Source organism: Ictidomys tridecemlineatus, chromosome 1 (assembly GCF_052094955.1).
Source record: "Ictidomys tridecemlineatus isolate mIctTri1 chromosome 1, mIctTri1.hap1, whole genome shotgun sequence".
Taxonomy (NCBI): Eukaryota; Metazoa; Chordata; class Mammalia; order Rodentia; family Sciuridae; genus Ictidomys; species Ictidomys tridecemlineatus.
Genome location: NC_135477.1, coordinates 151,755,221 through 151,773,073, shown reverse-complemented (window position 1 = coordinate 151,773,073; position 17,853 = coordinate 151,755,221). Strand labels below are relative to the sequence as shown.

At 45.3% G+C, this 17,853-nt stretch overlaps 1 protein-coding gene across 2 annotated transcripts in view; it reads left to right on the top strand.

Moving 5' to 3' along the window:
* The window catches only part of Cplx2 (complexin 2), an 83,172-nt gene that overhangs the window by 11,179 nt on the left and 54,140 nt on the right, over positions 1-17,853 (top strand). The window contains exon 2 of one of the 2 annotated variants that reach the window (XM_040273550.2): positions 1,198-1,278. The exons of the other annotated variant lie outside the window; for it this stretch is intronic. The gene's annotated coding sequence lies outside the window, so the exon portion shown is untranslated. The remainder of the gene's footprint in view (positions 1-1,197; positions 1,279-17,853) is intronic. 2 annotated transcript variants of the gene reach the window in all.

Below are 17,853 nucleotides of genomic sequence, written 5' to 3'. Positions count from 1 at the left end.
ACTGAAAAGAAGAGAAAATAGAGGAAGAAGGAACAGGTTATATGCAGGGGAGGTTGGCAAACACTGCAAGCCCCTTCAGTGGCCCAGACCTTAGGGCTTGACCAAGAGAGGCCCCCAACTGCAAAAGAGAACAGGGACTGGGGTGAAAAGAGTTAGGATTGTGGGTTCAGATCCCAGTTCCACACTTATCTCTGTGTAACCTTGACCAGACTATCTTACCCTGTCCACCCCTGTTATTCCCAATCTAAAAATGGAGATGAAACATTGACGTCACTACTCCTAATATGTGAAAGAAAACCCAGCAAACATGTCAAGTGATGGTTAATCAACAAACGCTTAATGGGGCCTATTTCTACCAAGCCTTGGGCAAGGTCTGCAAACAGTCATGAAGGACCTTCCTTACCTTCTAAGGAATATTTGGTGCCTCCTAGAACAAAGCAGAGGAAGGTAACTAAAATTTGAGGGGCTACAGTGTAATAGGCACCTTCTTCACAGGCATGATCATATTTAACAATAAGAACCAGAACTTATACAGTACTTAATGTAGGAAGGTGGTACTATTAGAAGCCCCATTTTGCTGGGTAGGATGGTACTCATGTGTTATCCTAGCAACCCCAGAGGCCGATGCAGAAAGTCAGAAGCTAGTCCAGGCAATTTAGCAAGACCCTGTCTCAAAATTAGAAGAGAAAAAGGTTTGGAATGTGGTAGAGTGCCCCTGGGTTCAATCCCTAGTACCACACACCCGTACACATAAAAAGAAAAAAAGAGAGAGAGAGAGAAAGAGTGACAGAGAAGCAGCAGTCCCATTTTACAGATGAGGAAACTGGGTTTAGAGAGCTATGACAGATGTCCCCAGAGCCAGAAATGAATGACAATGAAGCCTATCCACTGACATTGGTCAGAAATCATGTCATAAAACAATGTGTTTATGTCATAAAACATTGTAGCCAGCATATAATCCAAGTATTGCCTCAACCAATGGGTCAGGTAGGCAGCTGCTATCAGGTGAGTGAAGTGGATCAGCAGTTGGGGCTGATGCCTGACACAGCCCCATCCTGCCCAGTCATTTGATACAACTAACAGAAGCAGTAGTGGGCTTCAGAGACACTTCATTTGCTCCTGGGGTTCCATGTGCATTCAGGAAGTTGCCTACCCCATGAGCTCTCTCTTCACCTTCAAAATTCTCTCTTCCTCTAGGAAGTTGGGCATCTCTGACATGCTCTCTGCTCTGCTCACTGACTGAAGGTTCTTGCATCCCAGCTTAGCCAGGAAGCAAAGGTAAGGGATCACACCTATGGGTGGTATTCAGAAAGCACTGCTGCACCCACCCCCCAGCCTTGGGGGTTCTGATAAAGAGGGTCATGATGTCATCCCCCTCTGAGTCCACCAAGAACACTCCCTAAGTTGGAATGAGATGGATCAACTAGGCAATATGGCAGAATGGTGTTAGATTGCATCTGAAGAGTCGTTTATAACAGAGAAGCGCTTTCTCATGAATTGTCTTATTCTGAGCTGTCCTCCACCCCCCAAAATGAGGTGGATATTATTATCCCCAGTTACAGATGAGGAGATTGAAACTCAGAGGGAGAAACAACTTGCCCAAATGTATATAGATGGTAAGGCTGAATATTGACCTATTTTTTCTTGTCCTGTGTACTTTGTAGGTTCTTGGTATCTGTTTGATGAATGAATGAGTTAATTGATGAATTGCCAAAGATGAATAGCAGGGCAAGTCTGAGCTAAAACTTGTCTTACCTGTGATCACCAGGTCCTATGCTCTTTCTGCTGAATCACCTCTTTTTGCTCTAATGAGCTCAACACCCCCACCTCTACTCCTACCCCATCCAAGGATCTCAAGCATCTTGGGTATGGTGTCCATTAGCCCCTTCCGCTGTGGACAGAAGGACAAAGGTGGAGTAGTCAACCTTAGCTCCTCTTCTGGGTGGCTGGCCAAGCTGAGATCATATCTAGCATCCCTCCATCCACATCATCTCTTCCCCACCACCCACTACCAGTAATCCAATGTGCCTAGTTGTAAACTTGTTTCTTTAAATAAACAGTCTTGAGTTTCATACCAAATAGTCTTTTAAGAGGAGGAACGACTCCAGGCCACCTCATATTTAGCATACAGTGAGCAACATATTTGCACAGAGAGAGTGTGTGTGGATATAGAGATCGCTCGATCGCTATAGATATCATTGCTCATCCAGATGGGAGCTATTTATGATGCTGAGTCATTTGCAGAGAATGCCACTGAGGGATTCCAGGCTGGGCTCGGAGCCCTAGCCTCACAGACCTCACGGCTCTCTGCCTTGTCATTACTTTTCACAAATGGAAAGAGGGAGAGAGAGAGAGAGAGTGGCCCCCCATCACGGTGCAGGACAGAAGAGGATATTTTGGCTGCAAGAAATAGAGACTTTCTCATAACCAGTTCAAGTCATTGTCCTTCATTCCGAGCTCCCCAGCATTACAGGTGAACTAATCCAATCCCTTCATTGCTGTAGGAGAGAGAACTGAAACCCAGAGGGAAGAGACTTGTGCAGTGTCACATAACGTGTCAGCGACAGAGCTGATAGTAGACCTCGAAGCTGATTGTTGGTCTGGGGATTTTTCCACTCCCTCAGCCACCTTCTTCAATTTTATCTCCAATGTCTTGGCACTTCATTCCTTTGAGGAGTTTCCTGTCCTCTGCAAACTTGGAGATGTCACTGAGCGCTTCCTTCCTTAGGCTTCTTCAGAACAGGAGCTAGGTCCTGCTGGTTTGGGGTAACCCCCATGTTTAGTGCAGGGCCTGTATACACTGGGTGCTCAATGCATGAGTACTGAGCATTATATAAAACCAAACTCAGAATCAATTCCTGGGGATCCCTAGTTCTTCATTCGAAAAAGAACCCATTTATCTCCACCCTCTTTCTTGTCTCTAAGCCAGTTCTCTATCCATGCAAAAATAGACTCCCTCCCACTTACCACCCACCTCTGCCCAATTCTATAATGAATCAATTTTATTAATAGGCTTTGGGATAGAAGCTTGACAAAGGCTTTTTGTGAAAGTCACCCTTTATCTCCCTATATAGTTCACTTCTCAAAGGATTCTAATAAACCAGTCAGGTGGGATTCGGCCTTACGTAAAATATTAATTAATCCACTCTTTCCCTCCATACACAATGTGTTTGTTTAAGTATTTAGTGATCTCTACCCTTTATGATAGTTTCTATTCAATGTTCTACGAGACACTGAGATGTGATGCAAATGAGTACAGGCTTTGAAATTGGGTTAAAGTCTGGGTGGTCACTAATTGCACAGAGACCTGTGCAATCTAATTTTCACAGAATTACATGAAATAACCTTTGTAAGGTGTCTGGCACACGGTAAGTGCTTAGTGCAAGTTTTGTTTATTTGTTTAAATGAATAAACCCAGACCCATATGAACCAGATTCTAAAAGGAAAGAGGACAACTGACTCTATGATCTGAGGAGTTAGGGTCGTACAACACCAAGAGGGTGGATTGGGAAGTCTCAGGTAGCAGATCTGAGAGATCAGGCTGGTTTGGCTGTTTGTAGTCTAGAAAAGGAGATTTTTTTCTTGTGCAGGGGCTTCCCACAGCTGAAGGAAAAGTTTGAGTCTGGAATCTAAGTTCAAAATGAAAACATTCCTTGAGAGCCATAAGTGTGTTTTGTTAATGGCTAGATTCTACCTGTCTCCAAACTAGAGCCTGAATAAGGGTGTTGGGAAGAAGCAGAGGAGCACAGTATGTGTGCATTGAGCTGAGCTGACTGGCTTGCTTTGACCTGGTAGAGTTTATCTAATGGATCTGACTCAAATTGACTTGAGTATTTTTGCATTTAGGGAATGAACCCAACTCTCAGACTTACCAAGAAAGAAACTTTCTGGAACTTGGGCTTAGCTAAGACCCAATACTATAGTCAAAGGATATCCCAAGGGTCTCATTGAAAACATTTGGGGAATCTTCCAAAGACAGAAGCATCTCAAAGAGGATCAAGATATAGCTAGAACTCAGGGGAAAGGATAGCAGCCTTGACATGGTCAGGGGACACCCCATGCAAAATATCCTTTAGGAAACTTAAAAACATACAGAAATTCTGCCAGGATGTTTCCAGATTTTTAAGGCAAAAGGATCCTCTCTTCCTTAGTGCATACCCCAGTGGGAGGTTAGGGAGTCAAATAGTCTCAATGATGAGAAGGAAAGTCAGGCTGAGGCCAGGAGCTAGGCAGAGTTTCCTATTGCAGATGCTGGGACAGTTGTGAATTGGTCCTTTTGGAATGAGGATTCAGGAGTCTGAACAAGGTATGATTTAACACCAAATTTATATCAGGCATTTTGGGCTGAAGGCAGGAGTGACCTAGGAACTCCAGCAGGGAATCAGGGAAGACCTTGGTGTCACATGTGAAAGGGAGGGGAGACTGCATCACTGGGGCCCCTTCACCAGCCCTATCACTGCCCTTCACAGAATGCAACCAGGGACCTGGGACAGAAAGGAACAGAGCCAATAAATTAATTTCAGGTGAGCAGGGAGGTTTTTAATGCTGTACTTGGCCATGTCTGTGTTTGTCTCACACATTGATCTTGAGACCACCAAATAAAACATATTCTTTTCCTCTCAGTCTCCCCTTTGTGCCCTCTAAAAACCTGGGTACTGTTTGGACATCAGTGTTTGATGAATGAATAATTAGGTCAGAGTGAAGCTTAAAAAATCCAGTGGAATATTTCAAGATGGCAAGATGGAAAAATTCAAGATAGCAAGATGGCCAAGATTCAAAACTAGAGATGCCCAGCCAAGAAAGACAGCATAGAACCAGAAGTTGCCCCTCAGGAGTTTGGCTCACAGGGAAAACTGAACTAAATGGTGCCAAGGGACTGGGTAGTGGAGTTTGGTTTTAAAATAATGTTCCTCAGAGTCCCAAGCTTCTAAGAAATGTTCTCAAGAACCATTAAGAAGGTGGATTGGGGGGTTGGGGGAAAGGTCCCAAAGAAGCAGCACTGGATTCCTGAGCCCCACTTCAATCACAAAAGCTCTGCTTTTATTTGTTTTATATATTGGATTTCCACACACAATTTTATCTTTAAATGATTCTTTGGATTTAAAAATAGCATTTGGAATAGCATTTCAACCAGTGTTGAAAGAGCCTAAGCATTTAGAAGTAGACTGTCTGGATTCAAATCTCAGCCCCATCCCTTTCTACCAGTGGAACTTCAGACATCTACATTCAGCGTCTACTTTCTCATTCCTAAGCAATCCTCCCAGGGATGTGTGAGCATTAGCTAAGATGCCACAGTATTTCCCAGAGGCTGGCACATATGTGATTAATGTTGTATAAGATGATTTTAGGAGGTGGTATACAGATGAACATTTATTATTTAATAGCTCACAATTGATGCATGTTAGAAATACATCAAACTCTGATTTATGGAAATAATATAGCTTTTCCTTTGAAAATAAAATCATGCATTTAAAAAAAAGGAAATCAATTTGAAGAGAAATTCTAAATCAGTGAATAGGACCCACTGAGCAAAAATCATAAAGGTGGTACATTAATGATTGCAGCTGATTGCAGTTTGGGGAAAATTCAGATAACTTGTGTAAACCACCATAGACTATGACTGCCACTCAGGCAGGTCTCAAAATGTAAGTTCTCTAATATTTGGGCATGGTGGCACTCACCTATAATTCCAGCAGCTCAGGAGGCTGAGGCAGGAAAAGCAAAGCCAGCCTAAGAAACTTAGCGAGGCCCTAAGCAACTTAGAGAGACCCTATCTCAAAATAAAATATAAAAAAGGGGTGGGTAATGGCTCAGTGGTTAAGCCCCACTGGGTTAAATCCCCGTACCCCCTCGACCCCCGCAAAAAAAGGTAATCCTTTTATCCTTCTCTTCACTTTAACTTCCTTAGAAATCTGGGCCTAGAACCAGACTCATTTAGTGGGGCAAAGCAGATGTCCTGCCCTGGTTGGCCTAAAACACAGAATGAAGTAGGCATGGGGCAGGGAGCAGGGGGCCAAGTTCAGGAAGGAAGTAGGGGTCAAATCTGGTCAAGTAGCTAGCCAAATCTCTTAGAGCAGGCAGAGGCCACCAAAGCAACAGTTTTCACAAAGGAGGTACAAACCATCAGTGGTCATGGGACAGTTTTAAGAGTTATTCAGGTACTAGTTAAAACTACTAGGAGAGGGGCTGGGTGCAACAGCACACACTTGTAATCCCAACAGCTTGGGAGGCTAAGACAGGAGGATTGTGAGTTCAAAGCCAGCTTCAGCAACTTATTGAGGCTCTAAGCAACTCAACAAGACCCTGTCTCTAAATAAAATATAAAATAGGGCTGGGGATGTAGCTCAGTGGTTGAATGCCCCTGAGTTCAATCCCTGGTACCAAAAAAATAAAATAAAATACTACTGGGAGAGGGCTGAGGATGTAGGCCAATGGTCGAGAACTTGTCAAGCATTCATGAGGCCCTGGGGTTGATCTCTTAGCATGCGTGCAAACACGTACACACACAAAAGAAAGGCCAAAAGAAAAAGTAAAAATTTTTAAATTTGGATCTTTTGCCAGGCTAATGATATGTGGTTAAGATCCTCTATCTAGAAATACTGGTTAATGATCTAGAAATCTAGAAATGCTTGGGAGCGGCAGCAATCACGACTCCCAATCATCCATTTGATCATGAGGGGAAACAACCTCTGCAGCACCCTGCATTACCAAGCTAGGGTGTTCTGTAGGTCAGGTGGATCAATGCATGTCTACTTGTGCTGTTTTATGATGAGTTTATCAGGACATAGCACCCCCATAAGTTGAGGAGCATCTGTCCTAGTTTCATGTTTTGAGAATGATCTTGTATTCCCTTTTAAAATATCTGTATTAAAGGCTAAAAACATGAATTTCTCACTCTTATTGAGTACCAAATGAATAATATGCTAAGCAAAATGTACACAAGAAAAAAAAAATTTAAAGGTAGATAAGCAGGGATGTCTCTGGTCCCATTGCAACATTCAAGGCAAACTTTATCCTGGAGAGGGCAAAGGAGGCCCCATCCTAAGAAGGAGCAAGATTGCTAGGGAAGTAACCCAGAGCCAGGAGCTCAAGAACCAGGATGGCCCCTTACCTTGGTGGCCAATAGGACCATGACTATCATCAGAAGTTCAGTCTAACAGATCCCAGGCCTCTAGCAAGGCAGAACCTGAAAAGGATGATCCAATGGTTCCAGAAGAGAAGGGAGAAGGAGCTGAGAGCCAGCTTGGCATTCAGAGAAATCAGTGTCTTTGAGAGGAGCTGCCTTTGAGTTGAGCTATGTTGGTAATAAGCATCAGAAACCAACTCGGCCATATTCAAACAATAAAGTGAGTTGGAATGGAGGTGGTCATCGCTAGTACCCAGAATCAAAGGGAAGGCTGGCCATCAGGCTCAGGAAAGGACAGGAACCAAAGAGTAGTAAGGGCTGGAGTCAGACCTGGAGCCAGTGATTCTGAGGTCCTCTGTAGGATGGATCCTCCATGATTGGGCATTTTCCTGCTTGTATCACTCTGCTCGGGATTCCTGGGCCCAGGAGATAGTTCAGTGGGCCTGGCCTTGAGTGCTCCTCTTGGGCACAGAAAGCATGAAAACCTGATTAGACTGCTTCTGTGATTGAACCTGAGGAAGGGATGATTGCCAAAAACAAAATCAAGGGGCTGTGACCCAAAGGAGAAGGAATGGATTCTAGGTAACCTAAACCAGCAAAAGTCTACTCTAAAGGGCCAAAGGACTCCCAGGCAACACAGTTCCCTGGCCTCACTCGCTCGGCCTCCTTTCTTCACTTTCGCTGACTGGGGCCAGTGCTGAGCTCTCCCGGGGCAGGGCCTCTTCAGGCTTCCAGTGAGGGGCTTCTGGACCCCCCTGATGCTCGGGAGCCCCAGTCGGAGGGAGGACAAGCTGGACAAGCCTGGTCTTTGGTCTCATGGCTGAAAAAAATCTGCTGGGCTAAGAAAGTCTAAAGAGAAGTAACTCAGTCAGTGATTACCAACCCCGCCATCCTCCGAGTAGGCAGGGAGCCAAACCACCACAGGAACCTGGTCTGTGGGTGCCTGTCTACACAGCAGCCACCACCAGCTCCAGTCGATTGTTACCACAAAAGTATGCAATCCCAGAACTGATAGAGATCCTGATTTGTTTTAAGTAAAGCCCCAAATCCAGATTTTCACGGGAAACTCCATTTTTAAATGTTAGCAATTAATGAAAAAATTAATATTGTGCTTACTGAACAGCACACACTGCCAGTTTGTAAGCCCCGGGACTATCTTCTGTTCATCCACTAGGAACTCCGCTGAAACACCCCTTCCTCCAGGAGCCTTCTATGACTTACCACTCCTTCTGCCTTGCTACCCTTCCTTTGCACACACACAGACCCCACCTTTCCTCCTATCACAGTACTGACCCTCTTTATTATGAAAGTTCCTTGGTTCTTGTCTGCTGTTCTTGGCTAGAAGTTCCCCAGGGCAGCCTACTATGTCATGTTGTATCCACTCCAGTGTAAAGACTGATGCATACAAGGTGCCGTGGCATCCATCAAAAGGGGATATAGGGACTTCAGCATAGGAGCAGTGGGTTATACCATGGTACCCCTGAATCCTGAGATCTTTGGGGCTTCATAAAACAAAGGTCTCCCTCACATGAAGTCTCCAAGCAGCTTCTTTCTAAGCTGTAACTTGGAAATCCAGGCTAGCTCCACCATTATGCACACGGGAAAGAACTGAGTGGAGACTTCACATCTACTCTTAAATACCAAAGCCCAGAAGTGACTCTTATTGATCAAGGGGCTGGGAAGATAGGCGAGAGCACATGAGAGTTCACTGAATCCATGTTTCTACTATTTGGACACCGAACTGCAGCTGGCAGTGTCAGGGAACCTTGGGGTCCAAGAGGTGAATCCAGGCTGTCAGGCCCGGAGTTCACAGGCAGCAATGGCCAATCTGCATGTGTAGCTCAATATATCCTGAAAATTGGGAAGAGTGGAGAAAGAATTTCATTTACCCAGGATGTCTGCCTTACCTTACTTTTCTAATCAGTAAACACTGGGAAATGAAAATCAAGTTGATGGAAAATAGAGGTCAAATGCCACTGAGCAAACCCTTCACAGTGAAATTGCCCGCTGGCCCCTTTGGCATCTTATTTGAGATCCACGATGACCCAGAGGTGACTGCAACTGTCCGCCGAGCTTCTCTTCTGTGATCAGATGCCAATGTACTCAGGGATCCTGACCCTTACTGCACTGTCTGCCTTGGCCAGACCAGATTTGTCAAACAGCAAGTCAATGAGCCCCACTCCAGGGAGCTCCAAGACATTTTCCAATGCCTTCATCAGGCTGGGCAAGATGCAATAGTCTCCTGGGATAGAACCATTGGATCTTAGACATACTTTAGAAAAAAGGCAAGCTTGGAGACAAGTTCCCAGTAAGACAAATTCTTAGTAAAACTCTTCACCTCTCTGACTTTTGGTTTAATCATCTCAAAAATTGAACAATGACATCTTCCTCCCAGGACAATTGTGCAAAGTCATGAGATTACACATTTAAAGGATGTGGAGCACAGTAGGACCTCAACTGATATTATTTTTCTTCCTTTTCCCCATTGGTGTTGGAGGGACTTCATCTAACCTCCCAGCAGGTGCGTTCCCTGACTATTGGCAATCACCATTCTCATTTGCATATCTCTGATGATAAGAAGTTCACAGCCCCCTCAAGCATCCTGTGTTCATGATGTCTCTAGGTTCTGGTGTCTTTAGGGACTCAGATTTGAGGGAAAGGATCTTGGCCTGACTCCCCTCCACACTCTGGTTGGCCAACCAGCTTGGCTTCCAGGAGTTGTCTTTGGGAACAGAGTGGTCAGGATGAAGCAGGTGAGGGGATGGAGGTAAGGGAATGTGTGTCCATTTGTGGCTCATAAGGAGGAAACAGGGAAAGCCTTTTTGTGGGAGACAGAATCAGGACTAGGGTCACTTATCCCAGAAAAAAATCTCTGAAAGACATGTCACAAGATAATGGTGTAGATTCAGCCTCAGATTAAATGTGGGGAGCTTTAGAGGGGCACATAGGAATCTAAAATAAGAATGAGTTTTCCTTCATTCATTCTGCAAACGTTCACTGTTGGTCCACCATGCCAGGTTTCCTACAGAGCACAGAGGACAAAGAATCAAATCAGTTGCTGTCCCTGATCTTAGGGGTGTAGTAGGTAAGTAGTTATTGGGTTTGTGGTTTTTGCTTTTTTTTTTTTTTTTTTTTTTTTGGTGCCAGGGATTAAACTCAGGGGCACTCAACCATTGAGCCACATCCCCAATCCTATTTTGTATTTTATTTAGAGACAAGGTCTCACTGAGTTGCTTAGTGCCTTGCTAAGGCTGGCTTTAAACTCGTGATCCTCCTGCCTCAGCCTCCCAAGCTATTGAGATTACAGGCGTGCACCACCATGCCTGGATGGTATTAAAACCATAAGATTCATTGAGATAAAGTCTGTGATGGGTCCCACAAGAGCTCAGTTGAGGGGTACTGAACCCACCTGGAAGGTATTCAGGAAAGGATGAGGATAAGGAGAGAGGGAATGCTGGGCAGAATTTGTCATGGGCAAAGGCACCGAGGTAACAAACAGCCTGCTATGTGAAAGACCTACCCCTGTCTTCTGCTGCTTGAGGTGGGGAGACATGACAGGGGGGCCTCAGGTGACAGTATAGGGCCTTAAATGACAGTTTAAGCTAGGAACCTGTTCTAAGTTAGAAGAGAGCTCTGGAGGGAGTTCTTGGCTTTTGTTTTTAGGGAAAAAAATTTCTTAAAATATAATCCACATTCATAAAATATTCCTATAAGTTTACAGCTTAATGAATTTTCACAAAGTGAACATACCTGTGTAACTCACCTCAGATCAAGAAACAGAAGTTTACTAGCATCACGAAAAGCCTCCTTTTATCTTTTTTTCCGGTCACCTCTCCCTGCCAAAGGATCCTCTCTCCCGACTTCTAACCTCATAGATTAGTTGGCTTGTTTTTGAACTTCATTCAAATGAAATCAAGCGGTAATTAAACTCTTCAATGTTTGACTTCTTTCATTCAATGTTATGTTTAAGACTCTCATGTCATTGCACTTGGTTGAAATTCGTTTTCATTGCTGTATTATATCCCACTGGGTGAGCGTACCAAAAATGTATTCATTGGTTCTACTGTTGATGAACATTTGGGTTGTTTTCAGCTGGAGGCTCTTGGAAAGATCCCACTATAAAAATCCTTACATGAGTCTTTGGATGAATGTATATACATGTTTCTGTTGAGTGTATGCCAAGGAGTAGAGTTGCTATGTCCCAGAGGATGCTGCTGCAGCCTCAGCAGGTACTGTCAAATGTTTTTCTCGAACGATAGTGCCAGTGATAACTCCCTCCTGTACCGTGTGAAAGTTCCAGTAGCTCCAACTTCTCACCAACACTTGGCATTTTCTGTCTTTTCCATTTAGCTATTCTGGTAAAACATGTAATGATTATATAGTTGTAATTTGCCTTTCCCTGATGGCTAGTGAAGGCAAACTCCTTTTGAGATCCTTACTGACCATTTGACCTCCTCTTTCATGAACTGTCATTTAAGTGTCTAAAAAAGAGAAGGACAAGGTCTCCATTTCATTATAGAAGGTCATTTCAGGCAACCAAGAAAGGTGACAAGAATAATGGAAGTAGGTGCCCTAGCTGGCTAATACCGACAGCATCTCTCTTGGGTGCTAGGCTTCATCCACTCTCTCTGCCTTCTTAAATCCTCACTGCCACCTTGAGAGATCAAAATTTGTTATCAACATTTCACAAAGGGGACTGGGGAATCTCACAGCTGGAGCCAAGAATGGCGTGGAGCCCAAGAATGGGGGCCCTGAGATCATTTCCATGCCAATCTCAGACTGGACAGACAGCTCCAGGAAGAAATAGAACTCAGCTACAAGGACACCTTGTATCCCTTTATAGCTTGCAGAAAAGGAAACTGTCCCTCTCTTTCCCCTTTTTCTTCTTCTTCCCTCTCCTATCACACCCCAAGTCCTGGCAGAGGGGAGCAGCCATGGGAGACCAGGCTGGGCAAGATGCAGTAGTCTCCTGGGATAGAACCACTGGATCTTAGACATACTTTAGAAACAAGGCAAGCTTGGAGACATTTCCTAGTAAGACAAATTCTTAGCAAAACTCTTCACCTCTCTGACTTTTGGTTTAATCGTCTCAAAAATTGAACAATGATATTACGTTGGACGTTCCGTAGAATAAAGGAAGGAACTAGGCCAATCTGGATCTAGTCCTGGCTCTGCCGTGCTCACTGTACGCCCTGGACTGGTCATTTTACCTTCCTGAGCCTTAAGCTCTTCACCTGTTTCAATAACCCTTTCTCAGAGACTTGTGAAGAGAAATCCATGAGACCAAACAGATGAAGTGTCCAGCACAAGACAGCCCTTGTTTACTTGGTACACCTTCGTCTCTGCTCATCCTCAACAATCTAGAACTGGTGAGGAAGGACTCCTCCCTGCTCCCAGCATCCACTGACCCCCCACATCCACTGACCCCCGCCCACCGCCCCATAGCAGGGTCAGCATCCTTTGTCTCATGCGGCTACCTACCCTACCTACCGCAGGCCCCTGGTGTGGTGGGAACCACATCTCTCCCCTGGTACCTCTGTCTCCTGCAGCTGCCTGCACTTTGGCTGACAGCCACACAATTAGCCCCAGAAGGGCCTTTCTCTTCTCAAGGGCTCTCATTTTGGAGCCCAGATGCCTTTATATGGGGAGCCTTGCTTTGTAAAGTGCTTCATCAAAGCTACCTCCAAGCAACACCCCACCTCCACCCCCACCCCCACCCCGCACAGCATGCACTGCCTTCCCGCCTGACCTTCCATTCACTAATTGGCTCATCATTTAGTGAGCATTTCCATGTGCCATGCTCTGTACCAGGAGACCCCCAAGATCCCTGTCATGGAGTAGCCTCTGCAGTGGGAGAGACAGACGATAAGCAAGCAGACGGACACAGCAGTAGGATAACTCCAGAGGGTGCTGCTTTATCCCCATCCGGAGGATAAAGGGGAAAGCGGTGATGGAGAGGACTCAGCTAGAGCAGAGTGGGGAAATTCACAGTGGATCCTTTCTGGCATTTCCTGAAGGAAAGATCACGCCGGAGACCCTGAGGGGAAGTCCCAGGAGCGGGCAGAACCTAAAGGTCCTGGCTGCTCCCGACTACCACCATTAGCTAGCTACTTTCCTCCTCCTCTCCTCCATTGCTGAGTCTTACCAGCTCCTCACGATTGTCTTGCATCTCCCGTCCCCAGTGGCAGGGAGAGGAACTACAGGAACTCTTCCTTGAACCTAGAGTCTCTCCTCACCCACCCCTTAGAGTTCCTTCCCCGCAACTCCATTGGATTATGAGTAAATTGAATTCTTTCCACATAGTTCTGCTACAAAAATAGCTGTGGCGAGGTACACTTCACCCCAGAAAAGTCCAGCAGACCTTCTCGAATCTTCACACCCAAGACTCATCCTCTGATCTCTCCTGTCAGGCCTCCCACTTCCCTGACTTGGTCTCTATCTCTGTGTCCAGCTCTCTTTCCCCTCTGTATCTCCCTATCACTCTCATTCACATCCTAAATTGACTTCTTATCGTTTCCTTCAAATAATTTTTTCTTTTTAAATGCATTGAGCTCCTACTGGGTGCCAGGCATGGGATTAGAAGCTTGGATCCAACCAAAGATGATGAAGGCAGGGGCTGCCCTGCAGGGGGGATGAGTCATGAACTGAAATAAGAGAAAGGGGACCTGATAGTGACCGAATTGTAAGAGATTATAGTGGGTCTGCAAAGCATCAAGAGAGGGGATGGCTGGTGGCTTCCTGGAGAAGTTGACATTTTCAGTTAGACCTTGAAACATGGCCATGTCATAAAATGTGAGCTGACTGTGGGAAGGAATGTGCTCGCTCTCCAGTGTCCTCATTGCCCGGATGCCATTCATCTGGCTGGAATGGAAGGGATTGTATTGTTATCTTTCTTCTACTTTTACATTTCTCTGATTATGATTCATTCCTTTCCAAATCTCGCCACCTTCTCTATGTTCCTTCTCTTTTTCATCCATTCCAGTCCCTTCACAGAACAGAAGGCAGTGCTTTGCCTTCATTTTCCCTTCCTTAATCCTCTCCTCTCAAACCTCTCTTCCCTCCAGCGTCCTTTCTACTGAACCTCTAAGGCATCTTGAGTAAAGCATGGATTTCGGTTGCTGCCAGACCTGGGTCTAGGTCCGCTGACTCAACTCTCCAAGTCTCCATTTCATCATCTGTAAACAGCCTCCAAGGGCTGTTGTGAAAATCAAATAAGACAAAGGATATGGAAATGCTTTCCCTACTGTTAATGAGGCTCTTTACTGTTCAGAGGGCTCTTCTGACTGCAAGTGACAAGAAAATGACTCGAAATGGCTTAAAGGGGAAAAGGAAAGTCTGACATTGCTGGCATCAGACACATCTGGATCCAGGGGTTGAAATGACGACTTCAAAACCCTATCTTTCTATGGCTCTCCATTCTGGTCTCCTCTGTGTTGTCCTCACTCTTTGGCAGGCTGTTCCCTTCATGTGACAACACAGCCTCCACCTTTCTACCAGCTGAGCAACGCCAAGGGAAATAGGCATTCCATTCTCCAAGTGACTCTAGGTGCTGGGATTGAACATCAGTGGATTAATCTCCAACCCATCCCCACAGCCTGGGTCACACACTGTCTCCTGGAGCTGCTGTTGATGTGCTCTTCCCACCAAATTCATAAGGTCATTAGGGGAGAAAGGGGCCAGCCCTCCCAAAGAGATACCGTTTCATTGTCACAAAAAAAAAGGGGAACAGTTGCCAGGAACCAATCCCCTTGAGTAATGGAGACAAAGAACAGGAGAAAGCAATAGGATTACTCCTTAGCTCACAGGGTTCAGCCTTGGTGTCATTTCCTAAAAAAAAAAAAAAAAAAATTCTCATCTTATTTTTGTTAATGGGGGGAACTCATATTTTTGTGACCAGATGTTGAAACTCTGGGAGATGAGGAGAGTTCCTACTAACCATAAAATCTCTAAGAATATATGGTAAAGAATCCAATTAGTAGGGGCTGGGGATATAGCTCAGTTGGTAGAGAGCTTACCTCACATGCACAAGACCCTGGGTTCAATCCCTAGCACCTAAAAAAAAAAAAAGAATCTAATTAGCATGTATAAATTAGTTACTTTAAAAAAAAATCCAATTAAAATCAGTCAGCATGGGTCAGGGTGACCATGATAGTGGGGACTTGAAAGTCTGTGTCACCTTGCTGTCAGTCAAAAGTAAAGAGGTAGGTCTGAGCCTGACTCTCGGGAAACTTCTCTGGGATCCCCAATAAACCTGAAGTGCAGAAGAGGCACATGTCCCTCTCTGAGGGGACCAACTCTCTACCTTGATAGTGTCCCCTTCATCTTTTCTTAGTCCTTCAATAAACTCATTCCTGTTACTCTGGGCAGCATGTCTGAAATCTTTCTGACTCGATTGCAAGAATTGGGGTTTGAAGAAGAGGTCTTCGCACTGCCTCAGTTTCTCGGAAGGCCCCAGCTCCATAACAATACTTATCAACTTTATTACAATTTTCTCTTTACTTGTCCATCTTCTTCACATGACTTTAAATATTGAGAGGAAAAACCCAGGGCCTGTCTTACCCTGTCACTCTAGCCCCAGTGTTGACAAATGCTGAACTCTTAGTAAACGGTGGGTGGATAGCCGGATGAACAGTTAGATGAATAGATAATATATAGATGAGTGGATAATGGATGGGTGATAGGATAGATGATGGATAAGTAAATGAATGGATGAATGAATGAGTGATTGATAAGTGGATGGATGATTCTATGAATCAATTGTTAGATTTAGGGATGGAAGGATGGATAGATAAGATAGATGCATGGGGATGGATGGCTTGGGACAAAACTGATGAGATCAGTTTGGAGTACACCAAGCCTGAACTACCTATGTCCAAGCAGAGCTGTCCCTCATGCTGTTGATAGATGGGCTTTGGAGTTCAGGAGAGAGGTCACAGAGCCTTTAACAGGAGACTATAATAGAGGTCATGGAGTGGATCAGGATCAAGGGACAGAGGGCAGAGTGGTATACCCGAATTTCACACATCACATAAAGCACACTGAAAGCCACGGCTGTGTGATGTCAAAGCCTGCCTCATTCCAAGGCTGCCTGGCCACTACTTGAGGTGGCAGTACAGAGTTAATGTCTCACCATTCTCCCCTCCCTCCCCCTCCTCAAACCACTCAGCCAGAAGGGAGCAGCTGCCTGGGAGGACAGAGAGACAGATTATGTAAACTGTGATTGCCACCCACAGGAGGAGGAGGAGAGTGAATAGGTATTGAAATGCGCTTTCAATAATGCATGTCCTCCTCCGCACAGGCCTGGGGCTTGGTGGTGGGGAGAGGAGCCTTAAAGGGACCAAGCCTCCTGTCCCTAGCTGTAGGACCACAGACCTCCCACAGCCACCCATGTCCTCTGTCCACAACCAGAGAGCTCCCTCCATGGACATCCACTCGGTGAGTCCCCAGCCTCTCACCTGCGAGGACACCTTTTTGTCCTCCCCTTGCCCCAAGTGAATTCGACTTTTTAAAGATTCTGTTTCCCAAACACACTGCATTTACGTCATGATTAATTCATTCCCTCCATTTTTTATTAATCAAAGACACTTAACTGCCAGCCAGAGCTTTGATCAGCAAGAGATAAGACACAAGGTGATATCACTCTAGCCCAAAGCTAAGAAATATGACAATGTTGTTAGTCAGCCCAACCTTGCTGCCAGAAAATGCCCTCTCCCTATCCCCTGTCCACTACTGTATTGGGGGGAAAAACTCTAGAAATAGAAGAACCCCAGGTTGGAGAGCAGGGATTCCGCCCAACACTGTCAGTTCACAGAAGAGGAAACTAAGAAGCAGAAAGGTGAATGAACTTGCTTAAGGTCCCAGGATCATTGGGATATGAAGGCAGAGGCTTGGCCTCTCTCCAGGTTTAACTGACCTAGAATTTGGCAATGAGGTCATAAAAGGGATTTGACAATCAAGAAAGGGGGCAGATCCATCAGACTGTATTGTGCCCCACCAGATAGAGTCTCCAGCTTTGTTCTTATGAAACAACACCCTCCCACCCCCATGAGCTGGTCACTCCTGTTGTGCACAGGAGGAGACTCAACAGCAAAGAGGCTTCCTGATTTACATAAGCCACATAGCCAGGAAGTGAAGGATCAGGATTCCCTGCAAATTCTGCAAACTGGTTGCAAAATCCCTCCTCCTCACTGGCCTGGCTGGGAGTGGGGCAAGGAGATCACTGAGATCAGATCTGAAGTTCAAATTTCCACTTAAAAGCTATGTGAGTTTGGCTAATGTTCTTACCTCTCTAAGCCTCCATTCCTTGATGGTCTGGTTCCTTGAATGGTTCAGGGATCGTGCAGGATAGACAATGGGTTAAAGACCCAGCACAGAGCAAAGGGCACAGTATTTAAAAATGGCATCCTCTCTCTCCATTGTTCCTGCTTAAGGTGCAGAAGCCAGGGCTTGAGGTGGGGTCACTTATGTCTTTGCAGATCTCCTAACTGTGGATCAGGAAAACAGTGCCTGTTACAATTATGTGAGCTGTTTTCCTCTGGTCCAATAATTCTAAGACAAGAGTCAAAGGTGGGACAGAGATCTCTCCCTCAGGCTTCATTGCTCGCCTGGTCACTTCCATCTGCTTACATGTCTGGTTTTGTTGGTGTTGGATTGGCAGTGGCTTAGAAATTTCCACCACACTCCTAGAAACCTCATGTACTGCCCCAAAGCAGCCTAATGGAACTGGA